This window comes from Anoplophora glabripennis, unplaced genomic scaffold (assembly GCF_000390285.2).
Source record: "Anoplophora glabripennis isolate ALB-LARVAE unplaced genomic scaffold, Agla_2.0 scaffold682, whole genome shotgun sequence".
Classification (NCBI taxonomy): domain Eukaryota; kingdom Metazoa; phylum Arthropoda; class Insecta; order Coleoptera; family Cerambycidae; genus Anoplophora; species Anoplophora glabripennis.
Genome location: NW_019416883.1, coordinates 220,451 through 236,636, shown reverse-complemented (window position 1 = coordinate 236,636; position 16,186 = coordinate 220,451).

The following is a 16,186-nucleotide window of genomic DNA, read 5'->3' as shown; positions in this document are numbered from 1 at the left end:
TTGCCAGTTATCTGCAGTTACTCGTTCCAAGGAATTTTTTAACAAAATTTTCACGTCACTTAATTTAAACGTCGTATTATTTCGCGCTACATCTCCTTTTACCTGCGCCCAGACTAATTCGATTGGGTTAAGTTCACAGTGATAAGGTGGTAACCGTAGTACCGTTATTTGGCGATTTGTTGCCATTTCATCGATAACATATTTTTTCTGATCTTTATTAAGATTGACAAGTGTCAAAAGTTCCTTTTTCACCATATTTGTTTCAAAAGAAATGTTTTTTCCGGATAACCATTGAATTATATCGGCTTTCCTCCAAGCAGTCGTAGGCGTCCGCTCGGTCTGCCGTGAATGGTAACTGGCATTATCCATGACAATTACAGACCCCGGAGGAATAAGATCCAACATCTGTGTAAAATACTCTTCGAAAACATCTGCGTTCATGTCTTCGTGATAGTCACCTGTATTTTTAGATTCAAATAAAAGTAAACCGCCATCTACAAAACCACTGGCACTACCTATATGTGTCACTATTAATCTTCGCCCTTTACCTGAAGGTGCCTTGAACCCTGTTGAAAGTCCATCCAAAAATGCTTGTCGAAAACTTTTTACATTTTTATCTTGCCATACTTTTGTTACAGTATATCCCTCGTTGACCCAAGTTTCGTCTAGATAATAAATATTCCTCCCTTCGTCACGGAATTTTCTAATTGATCTTAAGTAGGATCTTCGCCAACAAATAATTTCATCTTTATCGATAAGAACTGACTTCCTGTTCTGCTTTTCCCAGCAAAAATTCAACTCTCGTAAGACGGCCCATAATTTGCTTCTACTGATTTTTGGCAAATCGTTGTCCTCTGAAAGTTCACTTAAAATTTTGTTTAGCGTTGGTATTTCTTTTTTAAAATAAAATGAGTGTACTTTTCTGCGAATGACATTTTTGAAGAAATCATCTATAACGACTTTTGACCTCCCTGTAGATGATTTTGGGGGATTTACAGTATCTTGTTCATTTTTTGTTTCCTTTAAAAGTCTGTAGATAGTCGATTTTCCAATCCCTGTCATTTTTGTTAGCATTAGTGTTACCCGATAATTACCAAACAGACTATAGTGAGATATCTCGACTTTCGCATATTTCCGAGATCTAGTTCTTCATGAATGTTGATAAATTCTACAAAATAAGAATGATACTCACACATTTCATACGAATTACGAACTCTTGATTATTCCTGTAAAAGAACCAGTGTGCAACAGTAATCCTTATTTCACAACCCAGATGTGTCACATTATGGCAGAAGCGCTAAAGAAGCTGTGCATACGTACCGACTCATTATCAAGGTAATTTAGGCGGAATTAAGAGTGGTCCGTAATTTATTAGATTATTAGTTTTTCAATTAAAAATAATGGTCTGCCGGCATCCTGTTAAATCCCCGGCAGGAAGCGCTGCTCTAAAAGAAACTTTCTTATTCCTATTACTGAAGTTTCTCGGATAAAAAATTGCTAAGAATTAAATTTATCGTCCCGTCCCGGCCGTTCTCGCGTAATAACTTAGCAACAAGGATTATTAATAAATTAACTTGTTTACCACTTCTAGTTCTCCACTTAATATACTGCACAACGGGGTGTTCTGGGTAATTAAATATTTACGCCTTCCTCAGGATCATAATTTTTCATTAAAAACTTTAAGAAATAATTTTATTATAAACAGAAGTAACGCTGTATTCCCAACACGCCAGATACTATAATATCGAGGGTATGTTCAATTTATTTATTCCAGGCTTTGGTAGAGAAAAAATTAATCACAGACTACTATGATTTATTTTTGACGTTCCCAGGAAATAACACTAATATTAGGTGCGTAGTATTGTAGTTGTAAAATTACACTATCCCACCTTGTTATGTTCTATGAAAATTATTTGCAACAAGAAGCCAGTTAAATAAAATTAAATTATAGATATACAGGGTGATTCATTAACAATGGGAAAATCGAAAACTGAAGATACTACACGTGATATGGTGATCATCGGTGCAAACATGCCTTATCCAAAAAATTCAAACAGATCCAACAAAAATACAAATAGCAATCGAATATTTTGAAAAATCAATTGAAAACATTCGAAAGAGTTTGCCTCCTGTTGAAGATGCTACACCTGACGAAATACAGGGTGTTGAAAGTTAAAATTTTAAATCGTTTTTTTGCGATTATTCTGAAACTATGTAGGTTAGGAACTTGAAACGTTGTGAAACCATATTCTTTTAAGTGACGAATAAGACGCGTTTTGTAATTTCAGCGTTGCTCAAAGAGGGCGCCACTTACGAACAATTTTACCGAAAATTTGGTTAATAACTTTTTCCCTGTATGTCTAATATGAAACTTGATTCAAAACTTGAAAGAGCAATAATTTTTCCATTAATTATGTATTCTTGTTTCATTTCGGTATCTCGATCAGTTTTCGAGAAACATCGATTTAACGAAAGCGAAACAAACCAAGTGTTTCTTCATGTTATTACAACAATTAACAATAAAACAAATGAAATATGTAATAATGATTTAAACTAATTGTTCGAAGAATCCACCGTTGACACTAAGACGCTTTACACAACGTTTTCTGAGAGATCTTCGAGTTTGAAACAACATATTGGGATTGCGTTTAACTTCGTTGGCAGCTGTTTGTATTTTTTGCCACGCGAACCAATAGATTCTTTGTAAACTATATCTTTCATTCGAGACCAAATAGAAAAATCAAGAAGTCCAATCCAGCGATTTGGAAAAACTGCATCTAAATATGTACACACTGGCCGAGGAAAATGCGGTGGAGCTCCGTCGTGCATGAACCACATGTCTTTTCTTAAATAAAGTGGAACTTCTTCAAGCCGTGGAACAATATTTCGTCAATGGACCCGTTTCCAATTACATTTATCTTTTTTTCTCCAAATTTCTTGACTCCATCGCTTGATTAACGTCCTCTCATTCAGATTCTCGGTCTTCCCCTTTTTTTTCTCTCTGGTGGTATCCTGGTAATATTTTTCTCGGCCGTCTTCCTTCATGCATTCTCTTCACATGTTCGAATCATGACAATTGTTTCTTTTCAGCTTCGTCCATAATATCTCTCTGGATGTTCATATCACTTTTAATGATTTCATTCCTATTTTTTCAAATCTGGATCACCGTCTGCAGCTTCTTCTAAGGAAGTCTATCTATGCTGCCATTAATGCTCTTATTGCTTTTGCTTAAATTTCACCGTTTATCATAACACTCTGGACAATAGTTTTGTAAAGAAGCATTTTAGTTTATTTCCTTATGTTCTTTTCCCATAAAACTGAATTGAGTACTCCAATAGCATTTCTGCCTTTATATATTCTTTCTTGGATCCCATCCTTATACGTCCCTTGTTTGTTGAAGAGTACTCCTAAGTATTTACATTTTTCTCTGCCTTTTATCTTTCCTTTATCCAAAGGTAAGTTGTTACATTCGGCGGTTCCTATAATCAAGTATTCGCATTTATTTAAGTTCATTGTCAGTCTAGTCTTTTCATATTCTTGTAGTTTTCTAACCATGTAGCTCAAGTCTTCTTTATCCTCTGCAATTACAAACTAACTAATCATTGTAGAAAATAATTAAATTTTGCGACAAATTTTCAAGGCAAAAACTAAATAAAATAGCAATAGTACAATTTTTCCCAAAACGATTTCTAAGGGGTTTACGATCCTTCAGGACTCAATTTTTGATCAATAATTAAAAAATTTTAGAAAATAGAGACTACATTTTTGTAACCAGAGAATATGTCTGTCAGTGGTTGTTACTAGAAAATATCTAGAAGTTTGTTCGAAAAGTGTGTTCACCTGTACTATTATCGTACCGAATAAGTCCTGGAACTTGTCGACTTCGTACAACGACAAATTTTGTGATTGGCTGTTGGAGTGTACTTGACAAGACCCGCAGTTTAATGATGTTCGGACAAAAAAAAATCCATACGTTTTCCGACCACTTCAATCATAACACCAGTTTTCGATTAATCTTTAGGCAGGTCTGTAATACAACCATATCGTTTCACTCGGCAATTATAACTGTGTTTCGAATATAACAGACTTTTCACTCTATTATAAAGGTATTAAGCTAATTCAAATAATTTCAAATCAAGTAATTTCAAATATGTTTTTCCTAAAACACATTATCAAATGAAGTCAGACGATGCCTCATGGACTATCTAACCTCACGGACAAAATTCCTCTCTGTTCATATCTCTCTCTAGTGCATATACTGTGCACTAGATATTGTGAAATTCAATACTAGTTGGAGTATGTAACCAAAGGAGTAGTTTCCCACAATAGGAGATTAGATATCTTTGCAGGACTAGATTTATGATATCGAAGAAAGTTCTTTGAATTCATTTGATAAGATGTTTTTAATTAAAACATTTTTAAATTTGAATTAGTTTAATTCCTTTATAAAAGGAAGAAAATGCAAGAGCTAACAATGAAATTAATGATTTAATAACAACACTTATTTCAAATGATAAACAAATTATGAGCAAAATTGATATTATACACCGTGATTATTAAACACGATACTGCATTGGGTTTCGCTCTGATATATTTAGACCTTTACAACATTTATAACACAAAGAGGTTATTATCGCTAGGAAATTAAATTTATGTTCAACATATCAGGTCTACGACACACTCTTGTTGGCTGTATATTGCTTATTAGCGGTCGACCACACCATATAGGATCTCCTAAGCATAAATAGTCCCATTCCACACCTTCTAGAACTACCCTTTTAAAAAATTTAAACAACAAGGAGGGTTAAGTTTATGAATATCTTAAAGCTTCCACGACTATATTTTTTTAAATATTATTGAATTTAATTTTTCTAGATTTAGAAGAAACGTTAAATATCAAAAGGTTGTTCAGGGTGATGCATACATAAGTGTTTTCCGTTTTCATAATATGTACGAACATTCCTGAACATATTTGGAACCAAAGTCCCACACACATGAACTATCTCTGCGCAAATCTCGAAGTTACTTTTTATTACTACTCTTTCTAACCCTGTAGGGAAACATCAATTACATGAGAATTAAATACATTCGAAAGACACTCTAAAACGTCATTTTTATAATGTCGTTTGATCTTTTTCGGAATTAAAATTATTTAAGTGGCCAGTTGTTAAAACTCTATCTGAAGTTAACGATTTTTCAGAAAATTATTACTTTGTAATGTGACCGTCGATCATAGGAAACTAACCAGTGGTTGGTACTATCAACTGAAAATCCTCTGTGGGGTGATTGAAGGGGTTAGATACAATTAAATTGTTTTTGAAATTAATTAACATGAATTGTTCATATTAAAATTAATACATACGATTTGGCATTTACACTTCTGAAAAATACTTTTGCCTTTTTGTTAAAGAACATTGAACCTTATTAAAAGATGAAACATACCAAACTTCACTTTTTGATGAACAAATTGCAAATTTCTGCTATGAAAATAAAAAGATGTGAACCCATAACAACTTTTTATTTTATGGCAGAATAAAATAAACAGACATTTTACTTATTTTTTTATATACAAAATAAGATTATAATTAATGTTACAATAATTTACAAACCATTGCTTTAATAACATTACTTCGCTGCAATATAAAATAAATTAAGACTTTACACTCCTGTGCACAAGTTTACTGTCCTGTGCATATTTTGAAACATATTATGCAGCTCTTATGTTATATTGGGATTTCTTTTTTCAATGTTGTACACTGCTGTTTTAAAAATTCAGTGATGTCGCTGGCCACAATCTAATCAGGCGATTATCATAATATTTTTCCAAAAATTTAATTATTGCTCCTGCAGTATGTGCAATTGATGAAAGTACCCTACTTGCAACTCATCATGAAGTAATAGTGCTAAAAATGACTCTTAAATAAGGGTTCGATATCTTCGATATTCGGTATTGAACCTTATACAGATTCTTGATATCGCAACCTCGCTACCCAATTTTCAGGGATATAAACTGGTTTATACACCGTAAGATAGAGTATGGTAAAATTCCTTGAACTTTATATGGTAACCTGTTGCCTTGGGATATTCAAGTAAAATTCATGTAATGTTTATGTAATATTAAATAAAACCTTTAAAATAGATATTGATTATACACGAATTTTACTTGATGGCAACAGGTTACCATGAAAAATTCAAGGAATTTTACCAAACTTTTATAGCATACCAGTGTATATGAGGACTGCAGCCCAGGATCTATAATTTTGATTATTTACATAATCTGACATCTGAAATATATAAGGAATTTGAAAGGATTTTGATTTAGAATTTAAAAATAATTAGAATTATTTATTTTAACATTTGGAAAATTAAAATAAAACAGATATTGTTATTAGATATAGAAATATTGTAAAAAAAAGAATAACAAATTATGTAAAATTTAGATAATAAGGTAAAACGTGTGTGAATACATGAAAGTTATACAAAATTTAAAAAGATGTGAATAACAAGACATGAGAAAGAATCAAACTGGGACATTATATAAAAATTTTATATGGCAACGGATTGGGATTAAAAAAAGGAGAGGTATGCTGAGATGTCATAATAATATGACATAAAAATTAAGAGAATTGGAAGAAAAAATTACAATTTAATTAAAGAGAATCAATATATTCTCAACCAAATACTTTTCCAAATAGGAATTAGAAGTAAATAGAACTTTAGAATATAATCAAGATTTGGCAGTTTTAATAAGAGAAAAAGAAAACAAGGAGACACGTACTCGAATTCNACATATTTTATTATTATCGTTGAGAGGATATTAAAATAAGTACGCATTGATAAAATCATATAATAAAATATAAATTTTTAAAACATATAATACTATTATAAATATTATAATTGATTATACATGAATTTTACTTGATGGCAACAGGTTACCATGAAAAGTTCAAGGAATTTTACCAAACTTTTATAGCATACCAGTGTATATGAGGACTGCAGCCCAGGATCTATAATTTTGATTATTTACATAATCTGACATGTGAAACTACGTTTTGTCAGTGAAATATGAAAAGCATCTTGTTCTGGAGTAAAACACATAAAGCTTTCTAAAATAAAAATACCTAATTTTTGTTTCTGTTACAATTTACCAGCAATCCGACATAATTTCAAAAAAATTAGCTGTGAAATATGTGACTTAAATGCAGCAAATAGGAAACAATACAGGTAGAACTATGGCAGATGATGAATTAAAACGATAACACATGCAGATTCATAAAAAGTCCAAACCCAAGAGAGCCACGTATCATTTTCGAAGGAATTTAATACGTTGAAGATCCTGTAATGAAAATCCATGACTTCACGACAAACGGAGAAAAGTGAAATTTTTGGGTGAAACTGATCCAAATATGGGTCAAAACAAATTTAATGATAAAGCAAAATTGCTGTACACCGACACTGATTCTTTAATTGATCATTTCTGTGTTGACGACATATATGAACGTATTAAAGATGATATTAATAAATTTAAAAGTAGTTATTAGATTTTGAATTTTCTGAGAAATATCGAGGTCAAAGGTAAATTTTACTAATAGCATCGTGTTCAGCGCCTCAAAATACTACGAAAATGATGTACTTGGACAAAGTTTAGGAAAAAATCATTTTTGGTCCATATTTGGACTAGTTTCACACAAAAATTTCACTTTTCTTCGAAATTTGTGGTGAAATCATGAATTTTGACTACAGGATCTTGTTCAGCGCATCGAATTCCTTCGAAAATGATATGTGGCTCTCTTGGGTTTGGACTTTTGTTTTCTTATATGTGTAACAGACAAGGACGACGACCGCTACTGAAAAATATACAAATATCAACTGTTTACAATGAACAGTAACAAACCATTGCATCTACACTCGAGATAATACGATCTGTAATATGTAGGTAATTGGTTAATTGAAATGTTGTGAAAAAAGAATTCTATCCAAACGTTTGAAAATAAGTAGGATAATGTTAGCATTAATTTTAATCTTGTTACCCTTTATTTGTATATCTTAATGAGTCCAAAGGATAGTACGGTAAATGCTTATAATAATAATAATAATAATTGTGATCAAAAATGACATTGGACAGGTCAACACAAATATTTGTTACAAACAATAATGTAAAAACAGTGAACAAAGATACAAACAAATAATGTACAATAACAACACAATAATACATAAATATAAAAAATGTATTACATTGTTACCAAGTAAATATGTCGTCTACTTTGTAAAAACATTTACTCACAAGGTAGTTCTTAAGTCTAGATTTAAGAGAATTTAGATTACTTTCAGTTTTTGTATTTTCTGGTAATGCATTAATTAATTTTGTAAGAAGGTGACTTTTCGTATAGACTTGTAGTGTGATTTGGAAGTTTTCATGAGTTACCATATCTGGTTTGATATTTATGAGAATCTGAATTGCGTTCATAGCGTCTTATATTTTTGGCAACATGAATTACACATTTATATATATATATAAATACTAGGAAAAGTTAAAATATTATTATCAATAAAATATGGCCTACAGGATTCACCTTGGGAAATACCAAAAATTAAACGAATTATTCGTTTTTGAGAGATTAAAATTCTATTGACACTGAATATTAACATTACCCCAGACTATAACGTTATAAGACAAATGACAATAAATTGTTGAATAATATATGTTAAGAAGCTGTGGAGTATCAAACATTGTTCTAAGTTGCAAGAGTGTATAGTAACCGTAATTTATTTTTTTACATATATTATTAATCTGACTTTTCCAGCTCATATCACAGTTGATAAATGTTCCCAGAAACTTGCTTTGTTCTGATAACTCTATTATTTTATTATTCACCGCAACTCGAAGAGGTACATCAATTTTTCTACGAGCGCAAAATTGCATGCATATAGATTTTTCTGCATTTACGATTAGCGTGTTTCTATTATACCATTCCGTAAATTGGCCAGCTAAGGTATTTAGCGAATGTTACAGCTGCTCAGGACTATTTTCATAGACTACAAGAGTGACATCATCTGCATATAATATTGTACATTCAGTATTAAGGTTTGAGGGCAGATCATTCATAAAAATTAGAAAAATGAGAGGACCAAGTATCGAGCCTTGTGGTACTCCTAGGCCAATGTTTTGAATAGTAGACATATTATTATTGAATTTAACATGATCTTTTAAAATAAACATTATTCGTAAGTATTAAATATATAGGGAGTCTCAGAAAGCAGTGTTTTTACAGCAACCACAGATTGTTTAGGCAGAAACAATTGGATTTAACTTAATTCAAAAATACATCGTTTAAAAGCTCAGGGTGTTAAAGTCTTTCTTTTAAAATCTTCTCACGAAAACAATTGAACTTTTTAATTATGTGTTGACTCCACACAAAGATGCCTCTTGTCAATTTCTTTAAAAATTATTAATTAGATTTTAAGTAAAAGTAAAAGATATAATTTGTTATTTCGAAAAAGAAATGAGATTTAAGATAAATATTGATTGTATCTGGAAAACGAAAGATTTTTAGCTTGGTTTAAATAACATCCTTTTATTTTTTTTAAAGGGATGATGCCATTAAAAAAATATCTTGTTTCGAAGCAACAAATTGAAAATATCAAAATATCTTTTTCCTAGAAATATAACTATTTTAAGAGAAATTAATAACATGCATTTTTGGTGAGTAGCAAATCGTTTAGAAATGAATTGTTTTGCTTAAAAGATCCATAGACGGAGAAAATATTATAAAAATAACGGAGTCACGCTCCCCTCGCCTCCCACTATGCCACTTATGCAGGCAATGAAACATTTGAACTTGATTTTTTATTACTTCCTGCGCCCTTATATCATATACCAAGTTTGAATCAGATGTCATTCGTCGGTTGTCAGATATTAATGTAAAACTGTCTCAAAATAAAGTTTATGTAAAGCTAAAGAAAAAGTTTACACCCTGTATGAATAAAACCTTACATATGTTATGGACTACATCGATGTGACGTGCCGATGCCGCCAGTGTACCGATCTCTTTTGTCATGAGAGGGCTCTGGATGTACCAAGCTAAGGCCCGCTCCTTGATTTGGCAGGTGATACCTCAGATGGCATATCGTAGACGGCACTTATGTTGTATAAGCAGGAAGGTGTGGCTGGGCGTTCGTGGTTTGTCTAGGGTCGAGGAACGCCGAACAGTAACAGGAGAACATGAATTGGAAGTGGTAGGCCGATTTACTTTTGTGTTTCGAGAAGAACAGAGGCGTAGAGCACAGGAAAATTTGTTCACGAAATAATAAATATATAGTGTTTCTAAGATACGGTGGTACACCGAAACAGTGGATGTGAGATACAAATTCAAGCGAAAAGTTTACTACACGTTTAGTAAAAAAGTTGTTCTTGTGCAAAAAACTGCACTGCAAAAGATACAATTTCATAAATAGCTACAAAATTGCTGTTTAGATTCAAATGAAATTTAGTAGGTGCCCTTTATTCAAATACAATGCAAATGCAAAGGACAGTTGGAGTTTTTAAGTTAATAAGTCATTAGCATTTTCCATAAAATTTATTTATTATTTAATTTTTAAAGAGCATATTAAAATACAAAAAAAATGTCGATATCGATATACAGGGTGTTAGTAAATAAGTGCGACAAATTTCAGGCGGTGATTCTACATGAGAAAATAATGTCAGTTTGCTTATAAACGTATGTCCGCCAATGATTCGTTTTCCGAGATACGGGGTGTCAAAGTTTTTCTTAAAAACTGACGATTTAATTTATTACTCTGAAACCGGTCGAGATGTGCAAATGAAATTTGGTGGGTTTTAAGAGGTAGTTATTGCGCATTTTTTGACACGCAGTTAAGCATTTTATGTTCATCATTGGCGCGCGTACGGGTAATAATCTCAATTTTTTTAAAGAAAAAAATGATACGCCACTGAGATATTACAAATTAAAAATCATTTTTGAATTCCTGAAAAAGTCGATTTGAAAAATAACGGACGTCCAACGCAATTGAATTTAGTTCAGGTGTAAAAAGAGTGCAAAAGTAGGCCGGCTTTTATTCGCAAATTTGATAAAAACATTTATGATAAGACCCGTGGTTGTGTGGTTGTGATGAAACAAATAGATTTTTTTGTTTTGTATGTTTATTGTTTGGAGGAGGCGAAGAAAACTGGACGAACACTGGAATTTCTGACTTGAAACATTTACCGGACAAAATTAACAAACATGAAAATTCTCCTAAACACAAAAATAAGTTGGTGAGTTTTTTACTTTTAGGAAGAGTAAATATTGCTTCTTGTTTAAATAGTGTTTATGCAGAACAAATAAATAGTCATAACGAAACAGTTAAGAAAAATCGATTGCTTCTTTCAAAAATTAAAGATATCTTAAAACTATGTGGTACATGTAACCTTCCTCTTCGTGGACATAATAAAAACAGTGACTCGGTAAACAAAGGGGTATTTTTTAGAACTGATAGACTATAGTGCAAAAATTGATTGCGTTTTAGATAAACATCTTAGTGATGCCCATGTTTTTAAAGGAACTTCAAAAACTATACAGAATGAACTATTACAGTAATCTACATAATTATATCCTAACTGGATTGGTTGATCGATTATCCACTTCCACACGTTGGAATTTTACTTCACGCATTGTATCTAAGTACCTACTGTACACACTGACAGTATTCATTTTGGGGTACTTACAAAACACAATGGCGCTAAGAGGGGGGCTGCCCCCCACACCCCCCGCAGCTCTTATGATGTACATCCTCTTTTCAAAATGCGCCCCTCCTGTATTCAAACCCACGGGCCGCCACTGCTCTGTACCATGAACTGTAACGAACTAGATAAATTAGAAATAAGTTTGCTGGTAAAAACAGGACTAGACGTGGAACCGCCTAAGTCCCCCCACTCTCTCTCTCTCTCTCTCTCTCTCTCTATCTCTCTCTCTCTCTCCTCTCTCCTCTCTGAAGCATTGTAACGTCGATGTCCATTGCGCATCTGTGGGCGGGTCCTACAACTCACATGCAAACTTATTCGTGTGGATCTGTATTTGAAAGAACTTATTAACAAAGAATCCTAAAAGTTATATGTGTATGAATACGTACGTCATATAAATTATTAGGTATCATTAAAAGAGCAACTTTTGACTTAAAAAATATTGCGTGGTTGTTTAGAATATGGATCAATCGTTTGGGTTCGTAGTAACAGTATACTTTAAGAACAGTGCAAAATGAGATTATAAATTATTTATATTATAAAAAGAAACAATGTAAATCCTGCATAATTATGCATCCTATGCATAATCATCCACTAGTAGTAGTTGGGTAAAATATGAGCGTGCGGGTGGGCGTGCGTGGGTGCATGTGTGGGTACGGACGTGCTCGCGCGTGCGTGAAGGTGTGTGTGCTCATATTTTTTTTTATCACCTATTTGTTTCTTGTCTCAAATGCCTGTTTCTTGTCCCTAATAAATAAATAAATAATTTGTAATGTCCTAAGTAGTAGTAGACAGTGCTGTAGTAGACTTATTTTCAATATAACGTTTTACTACAGTGAAAATACAATACCAATTAAAGAATATGCTAGTGAAGAGGTAGATAAGTAGTTTTTAATGAAGCGAATAGTAAGTTATTTTTATTTGATGTTATAGTCTTTTTGTATACTCTTAAAGGTAGTTTATATTGTTCTAACATGATAAACAATTTATAATTGTTGTCTTCAATTCAAAGAACTCCATGTATGTACCTAGTTGAGCTTAATTGTTGAATATAAATGTTGATTATCCATATTTTATGATTAAATACAGATGTGAAATGTTCTGCTCAATCAATTAATATACTGACAACCAATACCATCCCTCCTAGCAAACTAATAATAGTAATTGCAGTGAACTACGACAACTACCTTAATAATCGTGAACATGTGCAAAAGTTTTACAACATGACATTTCATTTATTTCCATAATCGACTAAACACTTTTTAGACCTCTGAAAAAAATCAAACAGTTGCTAAAAAATTTTAGCGTATTCAAAAATTAGAATATTGTATAATATGACAGAAAATACAAACTATTTTTTGCCCCGCTTTAATATCAATAAAGAAATAGATACATTTTTACCAGCATACCCAGTATGTTTTATTTTATAACAATATGCAAAGTATTAAAAATGTTTCGTTCTCTCAAATCTTTTTTTTTTCTTTTTAATGAAATAAGGTTTTAGTTTTCGTCTGAGAACTAGGCATGCGACAAGGCAATGATTACAGAATAATCCAGATATCACATCTACATTAATTGCTTACTAAATATGAAAACTAGGTACAAGTGTATATACAAAATATCAATATTTGTTGAGCTAGAATTCCAAGAATCGACAGGCTGGTACAAAAAAAGGAATAAACAAAGAAGAGTATTAATTGCCAGCTACTACGGTGAACACCACGCCGTTAATGTCTTTCTACCTCAGGTGTCGAATGCGGTTAATTACAAGAAAGTGACTGTATACTATATAATAATACACAGCCTTCATAAATGATTACAAGCCACGTGACATCCGAGCTTACGCAACCAACATTGCACGGTTGGTATTGTCACTTAAAAATACCTATTAAATATTATCGTTAACAATATTAATGATTCGTTTACAATGAAGAATGTCAAACCGTTACGTCTACTCTCGAGATAATGCGATCGTTGATTGGTTGAATAGAATCTCATGAAAAATTACACCAATCACCGGCCAGTGAATCATAAAGTTGTGTTTTAATGTAAATTTGATCTTATTGTTTTGATTTTACCGGAATTTAACCGCAACGTGAAGAAAATAAAATTACCAATGGGAATATAAAAGTCTTCTAACTCTCACAATCCTTTATTTTAGATATTAATTATGTACCTACATACGTCTAGTTTCGAGGTCAAAATTACAAACATCAGGCTATACAAGGCTGAAAAATTTGTTATGTAATAACTAAAAATTGTCAAAAAAATTATGTAATAAGTTTTAAGTTTTAAAATAAGTTACCAATTTTAAATAAAGTCAACTATAAAATTAAATACGTTAAAATAATGTTTAAAGAATTTAGTTTAATTATTTAATTTTAATTATTAATTATTAATTTTAATTAAGTGTGAATCATTTTATTTTCGTATTCTTATCAGCAACCCCTTTCATTTGATACCCATATTATGGGGGCGCATAAAAATAATTGGTCCGCCATCTTTGGGAGTCCGCCATATTGGATTTAGAATGACGTCATTTAGCTAACCATGCATTGTCATCCAAACTAAGAGTGTATGGAAAATTTCAGCTCAGTCGGTTGGGGATAACTGTTTTAAAATTCAGTTGCAAGATTTGACCCATACTAACAAAACAAGTTAAACAAAAGCTTGTAATAAAGGATTGTGAGAGTGGTAATATGAACTCACATTTATCTATTTCAGATTTAAATAAAATTACTTTTCCAAACAAAGTTACTGGTCACTTGCCTTGTTATCATTTATGAAATCTTTGTATATACATGTAATAAAATATAATAAAACGATTCATTTATATTAAACTATTAAGAAAATATGTGCCGTACCCAAATGAAAAAGCGGTCTATATCAAAACATATTTAACTCCCAGTTTTTGTAATATTTTAGGGTTTATAATCATTGAAAATTGCTTTGTTCCTCTTTAAGATACTTATTGTTGGCAATTCATTAAAAAAAAATGTTTGATTATTCATATTTCAAATATAAGCAGTAGGGTGCCCCAAAAAAAACGAATATTTTTTTTTCGTGTCTTGTGAATATGTTAGTTTATCATGTTTTAAGAGCCCCCTCAAAAAATCAGCTCAAAAAAGAGGTCGCTCAATATTTTTAATTTTTTTTGTTGTCATTTTATCATTTTTTAGGTTGGAAAAAATCTCGATTCTGAAAATTTCAAATCGACATTTTAATTTCTGAAGGTCACATAATTATTTTAACTTTCAAAGTATAGTGTACCTATGTTTTCGAGCAACCTCTAAAAATAAATATCAACGAACTAATAATTTTTTTATTGAATTTAATGAACAAAAGAATAGAAATAACCCACGAGACACTTAAATTTTAAAAAATTATTAATATTTGATACTCACAGTGCGGTAGTAAATTTTGCTGATTTTTTGAGGGGGCTCTTAAAACATGATAAACTAAAATATTTTCACAAGAGACACGAAAAAAAATAGTTTTTTTGGGCCTCCCTAATAAGCAGTCTTATAGATATAGATTTATGTTTTCATAGAACCCTTAGAATTAACCTGGTAATTTTGTAACATTATCAGTGCCCTCGTATTTAATTAGTTAGCCAGTTTACGCCTCGTCTAATTTGGTTCTATACCTCTGCATATATTGAATAGGACGTGAAATGGACCCGTGGTATGATAAATGCGCCTACGCCAATGGGTTGGTCAGGACCTCATCCTGCAGTGCGGGATCAGTACAGTAAAGCTCCGTAGGGCGACTTTGGAACGAGGAGCGCCGCTAAGTACCAGGCAAGCAGAAAACCGAAGAGCACGTCGCCGCTTGTTCCGGGGCACAATCAACAATTTATGATTATAGCTTCTGAGGGCGAATTGAAACTTTTGAGGCTTTTATTGATCCGAGAGCCATAATTAAAGCTTTATGCTTTTTATGTTGGTAATTTATTAAATGGACGGGGAAAATGAAGCGGAATGGCTACCTGGATTTAAATTCCTTATACCAGGCGGGTGTTGACTTTTGCGCATAAAAGGAAGAGTATAAAGAAAATGGCAGGTATTTGAATTTAAATCTAATTAATGGTGAGACTGGGTTATAAAAGTTAAGCAGTTGCGAAAATCGGATATTCTTCTTTACTATACTCATTCAAAATTTACTAATATGAAATTAAATAGGTAACAGAAAGGAAAATGTTTAAATCGGATATTCTTCTTTACTCATTAAAAATTTATTAATATGAAATTAAATAGGTAACAGAAAAGAAAATTTTTAAAGATTAAGATAATTTGTATATAATGTGTAGAAAATTTCTATTATATGTATGCTCATTTGGCCAATAACTTATTTTAATTATTTATGTCCTCAAACAATTTTATTATATTGGTGGTAAATTTCGTTTTGTTTCGTTTCAAAAAGTCTCCAAAATGCCATGCTGTGATA